At 33.8% G+C, this 20182-nt stretch overlaps 2 long non-coding RNA genes across 3 annotated transcripts; both read left to right on the top strand.

Moving 5' to 3' along the window:
- The first annotated feature begins 6391 nt into the window (after positions 1–6391).
- Positions 6392–7280, top strand: LOC137581294 (uncharacterized). 2 transcript variants are annotated; one of them, XR_011033114.1, is made up of 3 exons: positions 6392–6672; positions 6733–6984; positions 7045–7280. It is a non-coding gene; the product is annotated as an uncharacterized lncRNA (long non-coding RNA). The 2 variants fall into 2 exon arrangements; XR_011033113.1 differs by having other exon boundaries at positions 6395–6672; positions 6729–6984.
- A 2361-nt stretch (positions 7281–9641) lies between these two features.
- On the top strand, positions 9642–12798 carry LOC137581401 (uncharacterized). The gene is made up of 2 exons (XR_011033135.1): positions 9642–9865; positions 9943–12798. It is a non-coding gene; the product is annotated as an uncharacterized lncRNA (long non-coding RNA).
- The last annotated feature ends 7384 nt before the right edge of the window (positions 12799–20182 follow it).

The raw sequence follows: 20182 nt of genomic DNA on the forward strand, positions 1-20182 counted from the left end.
TTTTCCGAATCTTCATCATTTTCATCGTTATCTTCATCGTCTTTAGTCCCCTCATAAACATAATTTCCCTCTTCTTTACAAAGATCGCCAAAAGCGTCTATGAAATCCACGATGTCTTCTCTGATATGTGGTTTACCAGAAGAAAAATCCATGTACCGAAGTATGAGACTTATCTAGACAAAAAAGAAATTGATAACTATAAAATTACTAATTTGTTTCCAATGTCGCTGTTTCAGTGAACGTAAAGGATGGTTCATTTGTATTATTCAAAATTTGGGTTAAAATGACACGTTTGAATTAATTTGTATAAGAACAGCAAATGTCCAGTGTAAATGATTCGCAACGTTTTCGCTCACGATTTGGATTGACGATCACGATGATTTGAGCCGAAACTTTGCGTAAAATACATCATTTACACTCGATATGTGCTGTTTTTATACAAATTAATCAAAATTTGTTAAATGTTAACAAATTGCTTGTTTTGGATATAATTAAATACCTCTTAATTGGACTTCATCTCGATTTGTTGATAACATACTAAGTTCTTTTTAATTGAAATTGAAATATGGATAACAAATAGTTATTGACTATAAATGAAGACAGTTGTAACTATGAAAAATCCTTTTCCTCAGTGTACTAGACACGTCATTTAAAGTCAGCAATATATAAAAAATTAGTTACCTGTGCTTTTCCCGATAAATCGGAAGTTTCGTCGAATTCTATAGAGTAGAATTCAGCGTCAGCTACACGTCGTATGATTTTTTCTTGAATGTCAACTCTGCAGCAGTCGATAAGTTTATTTTGACTTGTCTTACTGATGTAAGTTGCGACTGTTGAAGCTTTTTTCAGACGGTCTTCTAGTGTTATATCTCCTGACTCCATTTGATATTTCAGCAGTGCCCGAAAATTTCCTTCATTTCGTGCAGGAACTGATTCTGTTGAAACTTCACCATCATCTCTATGCCCACGAAATGGCATGTTTTGTCGTCCGAGGAAAATAACTGCTCTTACAATAGACCTTAGAAATTTTCTATTTTCTTGGCTTTGAGACAGATGTTCTTCATTTATGATATTGTGGACGCCGAATTGTGGATTGTGGTAATTCTTCAGAAAATCTTTGCCTGCAACAACTGCATTCTTGTGGTAAAGGTGTTGAGAATGGCTTTCTAGATCTCCTAACTTGCCGGCTAGATTCTTGAAGTTAACCAACGGTTGCGTGACTAGTATACCTAAAGGAGTATTTTTTTGGTAACCTCCTAAATTGTTTGTTGTGAACCATGGACAGTATTTGCAATAAAGGCCTTTTTTGACATCAGAAAAAACCAACCATTCGTTGTGATCAACTAAATGTTTATGTGATACATAATGCCTAATCTCTTTTCCGCAAACATTTCTGCTGGAGAAAGGAAATATATAATTCTTCGATGGTATCCAAGGGTTTTCCAAAAGTTCTCCTTTAACCCTATCGCTTATCTTCTTGCCGATAAAATGACCTATGTCGCTGGAGAATTCTGGCATAACCATAGAAGCTAGGTTATCATTTGTGTCTGTCATAAACGATGAACAAGCGCCTAGTGAACTAATTCTCGACAAATTCTGAGTTCTTTGTGTCAATGTAGTATTATTTTCGGAAGTAGTATCCGAAACTTGATCTTCGTCAACATGATACGTTTCATCTGAAGCGACGTCTTCTAACTTTTTTTTTTTGAGAGGTTGGAAAAAAAGTGGCAATCGAAGGCTGCTGGCGAGACTGAAATTAATCAACTCTATGAACATTTTTTCTAATCACTCATTAGGGATAATTTTTCAGAGCCACTATGGCCATCCCAGAAAAACGCATATGTTTATACTCACCATTTTCTAGAACGTTTCATGTGTCAAGAAGGGCATTCCATACATTGAACGCTTCAGCACTCAGTAGCGACAAACAATAGCTATACTATTGCATAAATCGATTGCACAGTACTTACAATTAGTTTAAATATAAATTGAAATGAACTCGAAAAACAAAAGCTCCTTTACTTTGATGTGATCTAACTTGTGGAGAAATCTGGCAGTGTACGCACAGCTGAGTTAAAACGATGATCGATTAATCAATACATTAGCGCGCATACGACTATCGATTTTGCCATGTGCTTCAGTGACATCACGCGTGATTAACACGCGTGATAGCAATTTAGCACCCATCAAGCTCTCAACTGGCTATCTAGAATGTTTTGGTCTGTTTTTTAACTGTATATTGTAAAAATAAGTCAATACATACATATATCATATGAACTTAATATATTCACAAAAAGTCTCGCAATCCACGCACAAACAAGTAGTTGAATTTGTCAACCAAAATCTGATATTCTATCCGACTCGGTGTTTTGGGGGGGAAATTTCCCCTATTTCACCCCCCCGTAGATCCGCCACTGCCTGAGATCGAGAGGTTCGCGATAGCAACATGTTGCTAAGCAATGACGTAGGAGTTGCTCTCTCTCTCTCTGGTGTGTGTGGGTTTTTAAAGTTGACAATGTCACTGCAGATACATTTTGTATCCGTGGGATTTGTTTGTTTGTTGGTCTCTCGACGAACTAGTTCTTTTTATTTGTGTTTTGTGCCCAGAGAGTGTTAAGCATTGCGTGGAAAAACTGGTTTCCAATTAGATTTGACCGGCAGGCAGAGCCATGTGGGTTTCAAAAAAAAAAAAAAAAAGGTTGCGCATGAAAATGAGTGTTTTTGAGGATGGGTTAAGCCAGAGATACATTACTTAACTAAGCGAGAGAGAGAGAGAGAGCGCCACCGGATGGGCTTGGGTATGTTTTAAGCAGTTAGTCTGTTCTAAAAGGTTTTCCATAATCTTTAGTTAGAGTGTCACAAGTTGTTTAACTAATATTTTACTTCATCAATTTTCCAAACACATATTTCAATTCCATAACTTCCTATGTACTTAGAATTAGAATTTACTTTACCAAAATTTGTTTATTATGAGCACGTTTCTTGCCATTTATGGCCTAAAGACTTGTTATGGTAAAAACAATAAAGACCTAGGCTTAGACCTGCTGTTAAAATAATGATCGTAAAATATGAAACAAGCCCCAAAAGTAGTTAACCCCACAGTTCCCCATCCAAAAGAGACAACAAAAAGAAAGTCAAATGTCAAATGTAATTTTCCAAGGCAAATGCTATGATTTATTTAACTAACCAAAAAATAAAACAATCCAAATAGGAAATACCCTGTAAGTAAATATATTTAAGAATAATTGTTTTAATTAGTAATTACTGATCAGCAATTTCGAGTATTCGAATGTAATTGTTTGAACTTTAGTCTCTTAAACTTTCGTTACCAAAATAATTAAATTAAGAAACATAATTCCTCTTCTACATACATATATATAAAATATTGAGTACTGGGTACAAAAAAAAAAGAAGTAAGTTGAAAAATTAATTATGCCAGAGTCCAAAAAAAAAACAAACGAAATATTAATGAAAGTGAAATTTTCAAAAACAACCAAAAAAAAGAAAGAAAACAACAACAACAAAAAAACCTCATATATAACTGAAGTTTAATATTTTTTTTTGGCGAAACGACTGATGAGCCAAGTCAAGCATCATTAGATCTGTGATAGATAGACAGACTCATAGATGGATGGATGTCGTTGATGATTTGTGAAGTTGTGAAAAATTTTGCGGAACCAATTTTAGGTTTGTTTTTTTGGTTTTTTTCTGTTTGCTTTTATGAAATTAATTTAATTAGCATTAGCATAAAGCAAGGCAAACTTATGCAAGTATCTCATGGCACAGCCAATTAAGAATCCATGAATCAGACTCTAATTAGTGACCATCAACAGCAGCAACAACAACAACAACACGATGAAGAATTATTAAGGGAAATCGTTGCAACTAACTAAGATAACAATGCTTAATATACACTAATTTTTTACTTATCTTTAAATGGAGAAATGCTTTCTAAAATTTAGTCGAAAACTGCAAATTTCCTTAAGTGTTTTCTATTTTAACAAAATTTTTAAGCAATTAACTTAATTTTAGTTCTTTCTCCTAAAAATTATTTTATGATTTTTGAGTAATGAATGGAATATGTATATTGAAAATTGTTTGTGTAAGAAATTAAAGTCAACTGTAGGTATAGAAATATTCGATCTATCAATATGTCGATGTTATGTTGAGATATATGTATAACTTTTTGATATATTGAAGCGAATTCTATTTTACAATTTTTTTTATACTCTTATAAAAAATTTGGCTTAAACAGGGATTAAATTTATGAATATTATATATTTTAACACATTATTTTAGCTTATGCCAAGACTTAAAGTATTTATTTTTTGCCAGTTTACTTAACAAATAAGAAATAGTTTCTGACGTGACATCGATTAAACCATATTAGATTTGAATACCAAAGTTCAATGTATATGTACATATGTATGTATGTGTAGCAATTCTCATTCTGTTTTTTTTCTTCCTCCTTTCATTCCCATTGCCACCCTCGCACCCTATCCCCTCTTACCTGACATTTAATTGTAGCGTTAACAGAATTACAACTTGTAGTTGGTAGTTATTTGCATGACATTCCTCAAACAAACGGTTAAATATTTGTTAAGAATGAGAAATGGAAATGAAAATTGTATCATAGCACGCTTTTCACATGAGCGTGTGAAGAGCACACACAGACCCATCGAATGGTACAGTTTGGGGGGAGCTGGGACCAAGAGCGTTCAATGCTCTTGCCAGGTAAAAAAAAGCGGGCGTTAAGCTATGCGAGGAATGAAGTGGTTCCCCACCCTCTCCACTCTTTGTTATTGTGTTTTGGTTTTGTGGGAAGAGAGAAGGAGAACTCGAAATCATGCTCCAGTTACCAGAACTTCATCTTCGTATATAAGAGGTGTAATTGCAGACGGCTGCAAAGTTAATGGCCAACGGTCAGCAGCTGAAGCTGAAGCTGGAACTGAAACTTGCAGCAGCCAAAACAGACGTGCTCCAATTGTAAACAAAATGTGGTTGCACTTGTTGCATCTGTTCATCGAGCGGATGGGGTGCACAGTGGAGGGAAGTGAACTTCCCCTTTTGCGATATATTTTCATCTGCTTCTTTATTTTTCTCTTCCCTTCCCTTTCTTTTTGTATATTTTTTTTTGCAGTCTCTGTCTGTAGTACCTATAAATATAGTAGGTAGCTGTAAATCATTAAAGACTTGCAATACTATTGCCTAGCCATCAATCAAAGTTCTATAAGATACAATTGTATCTACATTAAAGCGGCTCTGTTTAGTTCTCTTCCAAACAAGAAAAAAGGTGGAGTCTAGCCATGTGTTCAAATAGACTTAAGTGGTGGCTTGTTAGAGGCACTTAAGATCTATCTACTAGAATGAATAGTCTTAAATAAATTGGGGAGTGATTTAGATTAAATTGATCATCGGAATTGCTCTTTTGTAATTCGTAATGCAATTGCATGATGGAAATCCAGATGAAACTCATCCAAATAGAAGCAAGTTTTTAAGTGCCCAAGAAAAATTGGAAAAACAGAATGCTAAATATATGAATTTTTCTCTTCACTATGAGTGTTCTTTAGTGTTAAATGGTTATCTGATTGTACTAAATGATTTTATACATATATCTGGTGGAAAATCTATAATGACTTATACACTAGTTAAAACTCTTATCTTGGTCACAATAAATAACATCCCAAACACAAATGAACCAACTTGCAAGTGGCAGCTGATAGCCATATTCTGCTTTTGGCCAAAAGTATCCCATATCATAAACATGAACTTCCGATTGCGGCACGAGCGAGTCCTCAAAAAAGTCAACACAAACCTTATTAAGCCAAAAAAAGACGAGGAAAAAACTTGAAGCAGCTGAGCTGCAACAGCTTGAAGTCCCTTTAACAGGTGGCCTTAGTTCAGACCAGAGCACAACACTTAGGGTAAGGGTCGGGGTAAGGATAGCGACAACTGAGACTGACGACGTCTTGGCCATATCCGCTGTCGTCAGGTGGAGCCCGTTAGGCTGGCCAAGCGGAAAGGCGTCAATGTGGCTTAAAGCACAACTGCATCATCATCTTCATCATCATCATCATCATTGATGGCCTTCAACATTTGTGTTCTTTCTTTGTTCCCTTTTGTAGCCGATTTGTCTGACTCTGAGCATGGCGAATTTCTTTATGTTCGAACACAATGCCTTTAAAGCGAATTTGTTTGAAATTTGCATTAGGAATTGTATACAATTTCGAAGAAAAAATGTTAATTTAATTTATAATCACAAAAAGGGATTTGCTTTTTAAGTCAACCGATTCGGGTGAGCTCTGTCAAATGAAAATGTTCAGTATTTAGAGCAATCTAAGTTGGCGGGTCTTTCCATAATCAGGCGAATGCCTAGAAACGAAATCATAATATTCTATATCTCAACTGAGAAACAACGTCTGTGTGTGAGCTGAAAAAAAATAAAAAAACAAACAAAAATTTAGTGAAAAAGTAAAAATGTTCAATTGGCCATCAATTTTTTCGAGCAAGGCGGGAACTGAAGTCTCTTACCCGCTGAAGGAGGATTCGGCCTTGTGCCCGCTGGCTTGCAGTGAAAATGAGATTTATTACCAAGTGTTTGGTACTATTGCTTTCGTGTTAATTAGTCTGTATATACTATATAAAATCTTACTTTCTTGGGCCAGGAATTCGGTAAGACAAATCCAATAAAAATTAGGGATATATACTCTAACGATCCTATTTGCCAGCAAGAACGCTTCGTAAACGGTTCGCAAAATACTACAGATTCGGGGGATGTAAACTATTACAAGACGGGAAGAGTATCAGTTAAGCACTTAAACAATTTCGAGGACTTGATTTCAATGGGCAACAAGCGCACTAACTCAACACAAACAGTGATCTCAACAAACGGAGTTGTCCTGACCATGTGTGTTTCAACTGAAGAACAAAAACTACTTCCAACTGGAAGGGCAAGCATTTAGGAAACAGCATCACTCGTAAAAGGTATAAACCTTAATCCATATCTTCTGCGATTCCAACAATTGAATCAATCGAATTCTCTAGGTTTGGAGGGGATAACACAATCTACCACAATTTAAAACTCAGAGGGCACAATAACCACTTACAAACATCCTGATGTACGTCTACTCCGAGTTATGTTCTTGTTCATCTCCACACACTCCAACGTTCTTTTCAAGTTATATATTTTTTTAAAAATCGTTCAGTTTTACTTTTTTCAAATGTTTTTTGTGTTAACTTGTTCAAAATTTACACCGTAAAATAAAAAACCAAAGCATCAATTTCCCATGTTGTGATCGACCAATGCATTATTGTCACTTAGTCAGCAGAGGAACATCTATCTTAAGTTTGTATATCCTTGGTATATCCTCGTATTACATCTATAAGGATCAATATAAAATCCTTGTATTTCCTTGGAAGTTCATATTAGAACTCGAAATGTATCTGAAAACAGTATCCTACCAACAGGAAACACAGAAATCTTTTAAATCTGTAATGATAGGGTCAACTTAAAGGCTAATCAAGTTGCATATAATAAGAGGAGACTGTCGTCGATGTTCTTGGTTTCCCCCTGCACTGAACAACAGACAAAGAGCCTTAGAAAAGGAAAAAATATATTCCCAAACATTAGAATACCTTTTAAACTGTTTTAAAAGATATAGAGCCTGATTTGCTGTGTTTAGACGTCTAATTGGCTTAGTAAATGCATCAATTCGCAAGTGTATACAAAGTTCGGTAGAGCTCAAATTAATCCGCCTCCTTGACTTTAAATGCGTCTCTCTTTGTCTTGAATTCAAACCTTTTTCTATTCGTTTGTTTGTTGTGTCTGAGTCTGCGGTTCTTTTAATTGTGAATACATATATATTTTTTTTCTCTTTGTGATAATTAAAATGATATATGAAAACCCAATGATTTATTATGCAAAACGTTTTCGTTTTCGCCAGTTAATTATAATGTGTCTGCCTCGTTTTGGCGGCTTTCGGTGGGGACTTTGGGCCAAGAACGTATTTAATCAGCTCTTTAAAAGTTATGACCTCAAAGCTGGCGAAAATATATTGTGTATTTTCACTTTCAAGAAATGTTGTTTACATTAACTTTATGTTTTCAATTATATTTAAAATTAATGCCACATACAACTGTTTCTTTGGAATGTCATGCAACAAATCCATTAGAAGGGAATTTTTAGAACGTTTTAAGGGCAAACCATAACAAATTGTAGAGAAATTAGAAATAGTATGAAATCCGTTTATAAAATTTGCATTTCTGTAGCTAGTATTTTCTGGTAACATGTGCCCTATTATGGCCATAATAATCGGTGGCTGACTCATAAATTAGGCTTCATATTAGTTCGGGAACCACAGCAATTTATAGATTCCAATTGTCTACTTTTCTATTAAGTAATCAAGCTTTTCGTGTATCTATGACGTTGCTCTTTTGTTTTGCTTCAAACTTCAAACACTGCTCTCACAGTGATTAACAAAGATTGCAAAACACTAAACATTGTGCTCACTTTTCATTTGATTTCATTTTAAGTGGCAAACGAGATGAAATTAAAATGCAATTTATCTGCTTTGCTTTTAAATTGTGAAATTATATTTGTAATTTGATTACACCATAAATGAGAGAATCATTTACTTGGATATGTCACCCGAATAACTGTTAGCCACTAAAACCACATGACTCCCTGTCCCGCCGTCTACAATAAAATTTACGCACATTCACTTTTCGTTATCAAGCCAACAACCAAATTCTTATTCCAAATGCATTCAAAGGTATACAAATCAAATTTGGTTATAAATGTCTTCAAAATGTCTAAATTACATTTCGAGAGATATAAAGAATGCTCAACCGATTCGAATTCAGAGGGAATAAATATCAAGCTGCGGAAACTTAATACCAACTTATGAAGCTGTGGGGAAAGTTTAGTAAAAAGAAGTACTAAAATAGGGGTTCATATTGATTATATGGGCGCCATATAGAATTTTGTTGATCTAAAAATATAAATTCTAATTGAAACTCAATCAGAAAGCGAAATAATTGCAACGCTTGATAACGAAATGGGCAGATTCTCCGTCTTATCAAGAATGATCCAAAAATTATACATTTATTTGATATTTCTCGGATTTCTAAATTAAAATAAGAAAGAATTTTAAATGCATGTGCCTTATTACTACGTAAAATGAAACAATTGTATATAATTTCCATGACCAAATGACTTAAGAGAACATAGTTTAAGATAGATACTTAAAGTTAACAAATACGTTTTTGTATATACTTCTAAGGGAATGATTTAATTATGCACTAAAAAACACTATTTTCATTTAAAATTTTTTTTTTTTTTTAATCAACTTGTAAGATTTGGGTTTATGATATGCAATTCCGTGCGGAAAAACAAACATGATTGTAGTAAATATTGTCATTTAAAACCCAAGAAACCAAAACTGAAGCGTTAAGTTCTGACACATTCCAATGAAATTAAAACCAATTCGATAAACCTGAACTGTATTTTGAATCGGGTTTAAGTCTGGGATAAAGGTGTGCCGATTTGGTTTTCCCTTAGAATTGGTAATGGATAATGTTAATTTAACTACAGTTTTATATAATTTCAGAGTATTTCTTTCACAAGAGGGGAAAAGAGGGGCAGGAAGGAATAAGCAAGTATTGCAGGTTATCAGTAAATTTGATACACTTAATGTAAATTTTTCTAGATCATTTTCACAGGTATAATATCCGGATAAGAAGCATTTGTTTCAACTAATAAATTATTCATGGCTCTTTGCAATATAAATCGAATCATATATTCACAGCAAGCTGACTCTGATTTCAAAAATCACCGAGATGAGACATCATTTACTCCTGGGCCTTTGTAAGTAGACAAAAAAAAAAAAAAAAGAAAATCAACTTTGTACCACATCCTTACATTAAAATTAAATTTACAAATAGGTTTGGGCATTTTTATACAAGCCAATCTTGCCAATGGATCAGTTTTTGGTTTATTTGGCAAGGAAGATGTGACTCTGGATCCCTCATGCAATTGCTCGAGAGTTCAAATTGGTGGAAGTCTTCAGTTGAACCAATTCCTCCAAGGATTCCTTGTCAAACTTGCGCAAGCGTACAATCAATTAGTTCATGGTAGTTCACCACAAGAAGGATCCCAGGTTGTTGAACCAAACGCCCCTAGGTATGGCTACGAAATAATTTTTAGGCTTCTTAATCCGTCAAGGTCAGAAAATCTTAAAGAACCACCAACTATAGAGCAACAATTGCCTCAAGATTTAGCCCCAACGACAATATTTGAACCAATAACCATAGAAACTACGACCGAAACAGCAACACCCGCGCCAGTTCAACCAAACAGACCCTATGACATTTTTATTATTATAATTAACAAATATTTATCGGAGCAGCCGGGAAATAATAGTATCGATATAGTGAAATATCTCATTAGAAAAGTTACCGAGCTAAATAACTACCTTAATGGTTTATTCAGAATTGATTTGCGAGTTATCCTTAACAAAAATCTTACTTTGAACTACGAGCATGTTGCGTCAAACATAACAATCAGTATTGAAGACGTGACAAAATATCCCGCAGACACAGGCACTGAAGACTCGGTTGGTCCAACTTGGATCGATTCAACACCTCGACCGCCGGAATCTTATTTCATCATTACTACTTTGATCCAAAACTATTTAAGTACCCAGGCGGCGGGTAATGCATCAATTGAGCAAATAATTCAGGCCCTTAAGCAAATAGTTTCGGTTCTTCAGCAATTCAATCGCAATTTAAGGCATCTACTTAAATTGGAAATCAATTTTGTTTTTGGAAATAGTGCCAAAAAGACACCTCCGGGTATAACGAATGTTGGTCTGGTTATAAATCCAGAAGATCTTCTAAATACCGATAATTTGGAGAACATAGGATTGCCACCGAAACCTGAAGAATATGATCCTTTGGTAAAAATATCGCCATTGCTTATAGTATCCATTCAAGACTTTATTCTATCTCAGCTTGGAAATCTTGATGCAACAAACAAGTTTATTGCAGGAGTTCAAAATATCATATCAAAGGTCACATATTTGAACCTCCTCATTGACGATTGGATAAAAATTAACATAAGCATTAAAATGAACAAAATTGGTAAACAAAACTTAAATACCACAACAGAATACGTTGTTATCCCCATTGGCCCCAAGCCTAACATTGCAAGCAAAGATAAATTCGCCTTAATCTTTGCAAATATACAAGATATAATTACCAAAGTGACAAAGTTGAACGAAGTCCTCAAAGGCGTATTCACAATTAATGTCAATTTCAAATCCATCGAATTCGTACAACCCAAGGTGACACAAATTATCATTATCGAATCTGAAAGGCAGCAAATTGGAGGGGGTGGAATTCAGATTAAACCAAAACCACCACAACATCTCTCTGTATTAGTGTTTAAAATTATAAAACACTATTTAAGAATTTCGGGAAGTTTCAACGGAAGGCCAGAACCAGTTTCAATCCTAAGATATGTGATTTCAATTATTTCAAAATTGAATGAATTACTTAAAAATTTGTTGAAAATCGATTTACAAATCACTTTCCCTGGACACGGTGGGTCAGGGAAAATAATAGGCAAAGTCTTTGAAGTGTCGCCTGGCGAGGTCACATCCCCTGAACCACCCGCTATAAGTGGAAATTTGCCTCAGATTCATCCCATTATCACTTCACTGCTGCTCAAATACCTATATTCACAGAGTCCAAGCAATAATTCAATTGAATTAATCATTAAGCATATTCAAAATGTTTTATTAAGAGTGCTAGAAATCAACAAATCCGTCAATGAGCAATTGAAAATTGATTTGAAATTCCTATTTCCTGATGCAAATAATCGAAATCCCAACACAAAAATAATTATTGTCAATCAAGAGCCCAAAATAAAACCCGAAGGCTCTCTTAACCAATTCAATATTCTTCTTTGGATCAATAATTATTTGACATCAATAAATAGGGAGAAGGCGCAGACTTATGACCAGAATGGAAAATCTATAGTATTTTTGCCAAGAGGCACATCGCTGGTACTTCCATACTTCTATGTAATGTCTGGTTCAAAACAAGTTTATACCCGGCTTCCAGTCGAAATTAAAGACTTGTTTGGCAAAGGTTTCGATTCGTCGAATAGTTTATTCCAAGAACTAATTTCAAAATTGAAAATGGACATAAGAGGACGAATAAAGGTGAATGTCAACGTGGATGTCAAAAAACTTTCCACTCCTGGAGACCTAATTACCGCTTTAACACGTGGAGGACTACATATAACGAACATTGCTAACAGGCCCCAATCAAGATTATTCGGTGTGATATCATCGATTTCACCTACACGAGCCGTTAGGTTGCATGTTCAGGTTAACCATACTGGATTAACTAATCCCAACGATCTGCTGAGTCTTTTACCAGCGGGACTCAAGCAGAGAAGCATTCCAGATAAGCCATTAAAATTATCCGTATCTGATAGTCAAGACTTATTAAATAAAATCACCCAGATAGGTCATCATGTGTTTAGGTCATTGGAAAATAACTCAAACAAAGAGTCTCAAGAATTAGCAAAGTCAATTCATGGAGCAATACATTCGAGTCCCCATTGAGTTATCAGCCAAAGCTTATCATCTAAAAAGTGCATTTGGTATTTTGACCAATCAAAGAATATATCCCATATATATTCAAAATAATATTTATCAAAATGTGCCTTTGGATTGGTTATGTTTCAAAACTTTGTAAAAATAAACAATTGTAATTGGTTCTCCATATTAATTTGTTTGTGTGTTTACTTTACTTCCATCGAACTGCTTTTAGCATCCTTTTGTGATTACTTCAACTATTGCATTAGTAAGTATTTCAAACAATAAACTAGAACTTTATTCTATAGATCTCCCAAGATCTCCCATTCTTTAGACCACAAAACTTATTTCAGCCCTCTAAAAAGTAGTTGAACAAGTCTTTCTTCCACCCTCTTGTTATCTAATTTTCAATCGTCAATAAAGTTTTATGACTCTTAAAGTGTTAATTGTGTTGTAAATTGATTTCAAAGCATCTATCAACAAAATAAAGCACCCAAACACGTATAATAGAACAATTGGCAAGCTCTCCTTCTTCACAGCGGTCATCATGTTCTGGTTGCAGCAGTTAGTCACGTTATGTAAGTCTAATTATTTGAATTTATTTCATTATGAAATTGATTGCATTATTTTTATTTCAGTTGTTTTCTTTAGCATATTTTTTTCGTCTCTTGCCATGGTTATGCCAACAAAACAAACAAAGCTTAAGAATTGGTTGTCAGAATCTGAAACTCATCAAAAACCATATAAAATATCTGGAGATATTTAAAATAACTGCAAATATAAAGATATTATTAAAAAAAAATAAACAAAAAAATACTGAGGTTTAAGGTTAATTTTTCCCCCCTTTTATTTTCATTTTCATACCCTTTCGGAGGATATTATAGCATACCTATATAGTCCCTCTATAGTCTGAAGAGCCGAGTCGAAAATGGCCATGTCCTTTCGTCCATATTAACCTCTAGCTCTCAGTTAAAAACTAACAAGAATGAGAGTTGGTATCTAAAACTTGTATTATCCGATTGAGATCAAGTTCGATAGTATATCAGGGTTATAATATACATATATCAGTCATAGGATTCAGCATTTAAAAATTTACTTTTATCGAGAAATATCTCGGTAATAGTATGAAGAACAATCTTCCTAAAGTAGTCTACAAATTTCTTAAAATGCATAAAAATTGCAGAAAATATAGAAATACTTGGAAAACGAAACTTAGTTAAGGACTTTGCAAGCAATTAACAATTTTTAAGATGACTGGCACTACAAGGGTATATGAAATGCGGTGCAGCCAAAGTTTGCTTCTTTCTCGTCATTTCCAAGACAAAAGTAAATCATATTAGGTCCTTTGAATACCGAAAATTCAAACCTTAACTTAAACGATTTAAATAAGTAACATTTAAAACTCATTTTGAATGATTCAAATATGTAATCAGGTGCTTTGAAGTTAAGATTGTATCTAAATATAAAGCTGAATCTGATTTTTCAAGTTTGTTGTTCATTAAAGTTTCACTACTTATGAAACTAGACAACAACCAAAAACTGAATTTTGAAAAACCTTACAAACAGATATAGATATAGATAATATAAACGTATAAATTTCAGTTAAAATATATGCCAATTAGTTTAGTTGTATATTTTTACTTGAATTTGCTCTCAATTATTGCTAGAGATAGTGAAGAATATGGTAGCCATTCAGTTTCAGGCAGAGATTATATTTTATATACCAGTTGTTGTTTATTTTCTTTATAATTATTCATATTTTTCTACGCATCACAGCAATATGTATAAAGATATTTTCTTGATAAAAGCACCGTAAAACATAAAACTTGCCTCTGGTCATAAAAACAAATTGATTTTTAACACACAATGTGAGGCTTCCTCGGCGTGTGGCGCCCTATAAAAGTGGCCCCCATTTCTTAAGCAGCATCAGAGTCTATTTTGTGGAAGAACATGAAATTTCTTACAGCATTCACTGTGGCATGTGGTAAAGTAGCAAATTGTTTCAATTTAATATTTAAAATGGAACAAGTCAAATACTAACCATAGCATCGGTGATTCTTTTAGTGGGCACATTTGCGTTGCTGCACAGCGTCGTCAATGGCAATCCAATGCCAGCACCAGTTCCCGAACCGCTGGCTGAAGCTAATCCCAAGCCAGTAGCCGAAGCCAAACCAATCCCAGAGCCAGCCTATGCTTCCTATGGATTGCTGCGGGAGTACCCGGATGTGGCTCCAAGCATTCTGCCATTGGGGCCAGTTGACAATGTGACGGTTTAAAAATTAACTAATTCAAAGGATCGGTTACTTTTAATGGAAGATCGCACACACCTACATACACGCACACGCACACGCACACACACACACACACACACACACGTGAATAGATACATCTATCCTTGAAATATTTGTGTATTCCAATTATAACTACAGCACATGCAATTAAAAATGTTGCCAGCATAAGCATTTGTTTGACTTTTGAAACATTAGGCAAGGATTGAAGTCCTTTCTTAGTGTTGTCATTCTTAGATAACAAAGTGAGTAACTGTTTGACTGTTAACTGGCTATTGAAACAATAATTTGGACTCAAATCACTTTTTGTTAACTCAAGTTTCCATGTGAATTTGATCGGCACACACAAATGCCATAACAAAAGATGGTAAATCCAATATACATACGTATCTATTTAAAGCGAAATCCACCTTCTGGGGCATGTCAGTCTCATGATATTGAGATGCCAAACAATCGATGTCCCAGTAGACCGGATTTTGTATAAAAAATCGCTTACAGCTCCAGCTCCAGCCACCGAGTTCCAACCAACATAAAACCACACAAAAAAATTTCATTGATCAATACTCTAGTCTGAGTTTTGAGCTCATCCGTTGGCCGGGCATCATTACAGACTTGATTTAACCACGTTCATTGTGAATACACAACGTAAATCGGTTTATTTACATACACACACACACATTTTGTTTTTTGTCTTTCCGCTGGATGTCGGATCGTAAAACTTATCGTTTATTCTCAATGTTGAGATATCAATTTACATGTTAACACATCGTGAGTGTCTGAATGACTGACAAATTGGCAAAAGGCAGAGCGATAATGATGGAATTTTAATATCAAAAGTCATTGATATAAAAAGAAGCCGGGTTAGATTTAAGCCGCCTGGGAAGGAGACAGGCAAAGAATTTCCAAAGATTTGCAAAGCAAACTAAGTAAACAAAGAAAACCAGATAATAAGTTGGCAAGACGGTAGCAAATCAATAGGTTTTTTTGCTTAAGCTATTACTAAATTGGGTTGGGTTCTTGAGAAAGTATATTCTATTTAATTTCTAGTCTTTATGCTTCAAAGAATGTGTAAAAGCTGATATATTAATAGGATTATTCTACCACTTATCGAGGAATAATATCAGCTTCTATACAAATATTTGCATTTATATGTCATCTATTAGTATATAGAACTAAATGCTGAGTGGCTAAATAAAAGTTACAGTTATGCTCGATAGTAAAAGTATTTGACACAAGACGAAACTTCTTAATAGGGGCATAGTGAGAGGATAAACAGAAAATTTGCCATGGATTTTCAAACTTAATATCACCACTAATCAAAAGGAAACAGATAATATTAAAATTTATCCATCAGTTATCAAAGAAATGTGTTCAAATAAAGAGTAATTGTTACCATTGTCTATATCAAAAGTTTTTATTACGAATTTATATTCACCAAGTCACTTAGTCGTGGCAGGACAAAGAGTAAAGTGAATATAAATATTGGTGACTTATCCTATTGAAGTTATGTGATTTCATTAAAAATTCACAGAGGTCTTCATATAACTTTGCAATTTTATTATTATTTCTTCACAGACATTCCGATGATGGGCAAATTTATGTTCTTGTAAAACTCGTACCATTTAATTGCTTCAATTGCCTGATCAAGCATTAAAGTCACAAAGACTGAAATTAGATATAATTTCAAACAAAATATTTAGTACAAAATTTTGAATAATCTTTCAGAATATTATGTTTACCTATTACTAGCTTTCCTATCATGGCAACAGAGAATAAGTTGACTGAAAATGAAAATAATTACTTTAGGAATATAACGTGACACATTTTTCATGCATATTAGTTACACATATTTGCCAGATTCGCCGTAAATCATGGAAAAATCCAACATTAATATAAGTATGTTATATAAGTATTTTATTTATATTTTTATATAAATACTCTACAGTTTGCAATAAAATTGATATACACTTTATGCTTCGCTCCACAAACCTCAATTTGTGAAACCATCAATTAGTCTGACCCACCAATAATTATATCTCTACAACAACAACAACAACTGCTAATTGTATTATAAACAAAAAAAATACTTCAGACAAAAAAATAGAATACCGCAAATTTATAAATAAAATCAATTAATACAATTACATCCAAATAAATTATAAATCGTTTTCAATCACATTGCCAAAAAAAAAAAAAACAAAAAACCAAAAAAACCTCAAAAATAACCACAAATAAATGAGCAGAAATAAAACATCAAACGCGGCATAATTAAGACAAATACATACAAAGTCCACTTAATTAGTTTATTAAGCAAAAACAAAAAAGTGAATTTCAAAAAAATAATATTTTATAAAATATCAAAACATTGTGCCACGTTTAATGACAGTCAATCAACTTCTGTAAGGAGGGCAGAAAAAAAAGAGATACAATTAAACACAAAACTGGGAGAAAGATTAAGGTTTTGGTCAAACCGAAGTCTCTATACCTTATAAATTATGCCTGAACGACTATATCATTATATTAGGGCAACAACAAGTCAACAATAATCAAACTTTTGGTAAAAGCAAGTTGAGTTAAACGAATTCTTATCAAATGTTCCTAGCCAAAGACATTACCAAGTGACATTTTCAACTTTAGGTGAGAAAGAATGAGACAGAGAGAGAGAGAGAGAGAGAGAGAGAGAAGGAGAGAGAGCTATGAAATTGCATCAACCAGTCTTTACACAGACAAGACCAATCGTATTACTCATTAGAGTTAATCAAGCTAAATAATGCTCTAATCAAAGTGGTTTGGTGGCAGCAACCAAACAAATCATTTTCCAACTCACACTTTCATGTTTTCACTTTCGATTGCAATTGATTGGAAAAACCAAACCGCAAAAATGGCAAAACAACAAAGACAAAATTGGAAAATTAATGGTGGAGAAATTAGCAAAACGTGAAACAGAAAACCGCACCAAAGACAAGGCGTGGGAGCAACAACAAAACTGACAATGAATGGCGCCAGACAAAAGATGTGAAAACGGAATTGAATTCGAGACCAAAAAGTGGATAACTGAAGATTAGAATTTGGTCTAGACCCAGCCACATGGCTCTCAGGTTGAAGTGTTGTTATTCTGTGCATCCTATCGACATTTTACGCTCGCGTGATTTCTGATTTTACCAGATTGTTTAAACAATTAAAGTTTCTGTCAAAGACAAAGTCGCCGGCGTCTGAGCCAATTCACATGGAAACACACTCACGCACAAGAGTCCTGGCTATGCTCTAGTCCTGTTGGCAGTTACGTGACCTGCGGCATTTAATTGAGCAATTAACTGATTAGCTTCAACCATTTTGTGCATTCCAACTAACAAACTATTTACTCGTATTTGCGGTGACAATAAACTAACTCATCCAGAAAGCCAAACGCCAAACAAACTGCAAACTTAATTAATTGAATAAAAAATCGCTGCAAACAAAAACAAAAATAAAACAAAGAGCAAATTGAGACCTAACGATCATTGAATATTAATTGTGGTCGGAAAAAAAAAATATTATATTGGAGTTGAAACTAAATCGTTTGGCAAAAGCCCTTAAAACGCTTTACAATTTAAATTGAGATTAAAATTGTTAAATTAATTTAAATTCACGGAAATCTATAGTTTATAGATTATTGCTTTTGTTTTAATTTACTTGACCCTAACCGGAGCAGTTTTTCTAGGAAAGTGAATCCCTGTAAAATGAGACAGAGTGATCTAAGAGGATTGCTTTTCAAAGATTTCACAGATTTGCACCTTTTTGACATACAGTGAATCACATTAATTTTCGGTTTTTTCTTTTGCTCAACTTTGAGCGCAAGTAAGTCTACTTAATTTAGCTGAAATTATACAATTTTAAATGCTAAGTAATAGTTTAGAATGTTTTCTATCGATAGAGGCGTATTTCAATAAATTTTATTCAAAACTAAAAAAGAAAATAACCAAAAACAAAACAAAGTCCCAGACATTTTCATGCTGACAGAACCATTGTTGGCTATTGGCAACAAACGTTGCCCCTAAAAATTAGTTAAAGCTTTTATATTTCAACGGCCATAACATATTTTTGTAGTCCTGTGCATTTTGAATGGGTGTTGAAAGGGTTAATTCGATTATACATACAAATGTATTTAAAGAGAGCGAAAGAATATGTTTTTTTAAATTCAACAGACTTGCAATCAATACTTTTTGAGATATTAATGATCTTCCAGTGCTAAGCCACTGAAAAACATGTCCTTAAATAGTTCTGCTTTAATTTAAGATGTGCTGTTCCCATTCACCTCCTCCGGGTTACATTTAGTCCTCAAACTCTTTCGAAAAAAAGATAAACCTATCTTATAACTAACTAGTTAAAAGGGATGATGTTAAGGTATGGTCAAGTTAAATTCAAATTAAATTTAAAAGCATTCCAAACTGTTCAAATTATATTACAACGCATACTTAAATTTCATAACTGCATTCAAACAAATTTTCCACAAATTGTCCAAACATATTAAAATGCCAACCAAATTATACGATTCGCAAAACGTGTAAAATGTGGTCATAATCAGCATTAATTACTATTCAATATTCAATAGAATTTGATTTTAATAAAGCTAGAAATACAAAACAAAACAAAAAGTAAATAAATAAACAATAAGGGCTTATGTTTTTGACTGTGTCAGTTTTAATTACAATTAAAGTGCAAATTGATTTAGAATATATGTATGAATCATTCAATTCAAAAATAATCATCTCACAATATTATTTAAACGAGTCAGCATAAATTGAAAGCTCTCTCTCGCTCTTTCCCCCTTTTTGGATGATGATTCTCAAGCCATTAAATATAAATATTTATTTGAGAAACTTTAAACAAAAGAAATATAATCAGGCACATCCGTGGCAAGTGTAAAATAACAACAAATTAACTAATGAACTTTGATTCTCTTCATTATGGCGGCTGATTAAAAGAGTCCCAGGGCTTTGTTCTTATACTCTGCGAGTGGTGAGCGGAAATCAATGATTGATAAGCATCGGTAAAATGACAAATTAATTGATTGGAATTGGAATAGGAATAGGAATTGTTAAGTTAAGTTGAATGAGAATTATTGATCAAGAAGTGCTTTATGTGACAGAGTAAGTCGTGTGTGCGTGTGTGTGTATCCGTGTATTCGCATGCGTGTGTGTGTGTGTGGTCTTAGGGATGTGGCCAAATACTCTTAATTAATTGATAAAGGTTTGCCAAGAGTCAGGTCATAATATTAATTATCTAATGTTTCAATTTTCATCCCTTGAG

The sequence above is a fragment of the Drosophila tropicalis genome, unplaced genomic scaffold (genome assembly GCF_018151085.1).
Source record: "Drosophila tropicalis isolate 14030-0801.00 unplaced genomic scaffold, ASM1815108v1 contig_845, whole genome shotgun sequence".
Taxonomy (NCBI): Eukaryota; Metazoa; Arthropoda; class Insecta; order Diptera; family Drosophilidae; genus Drosophila; species Drosophila tropicalis.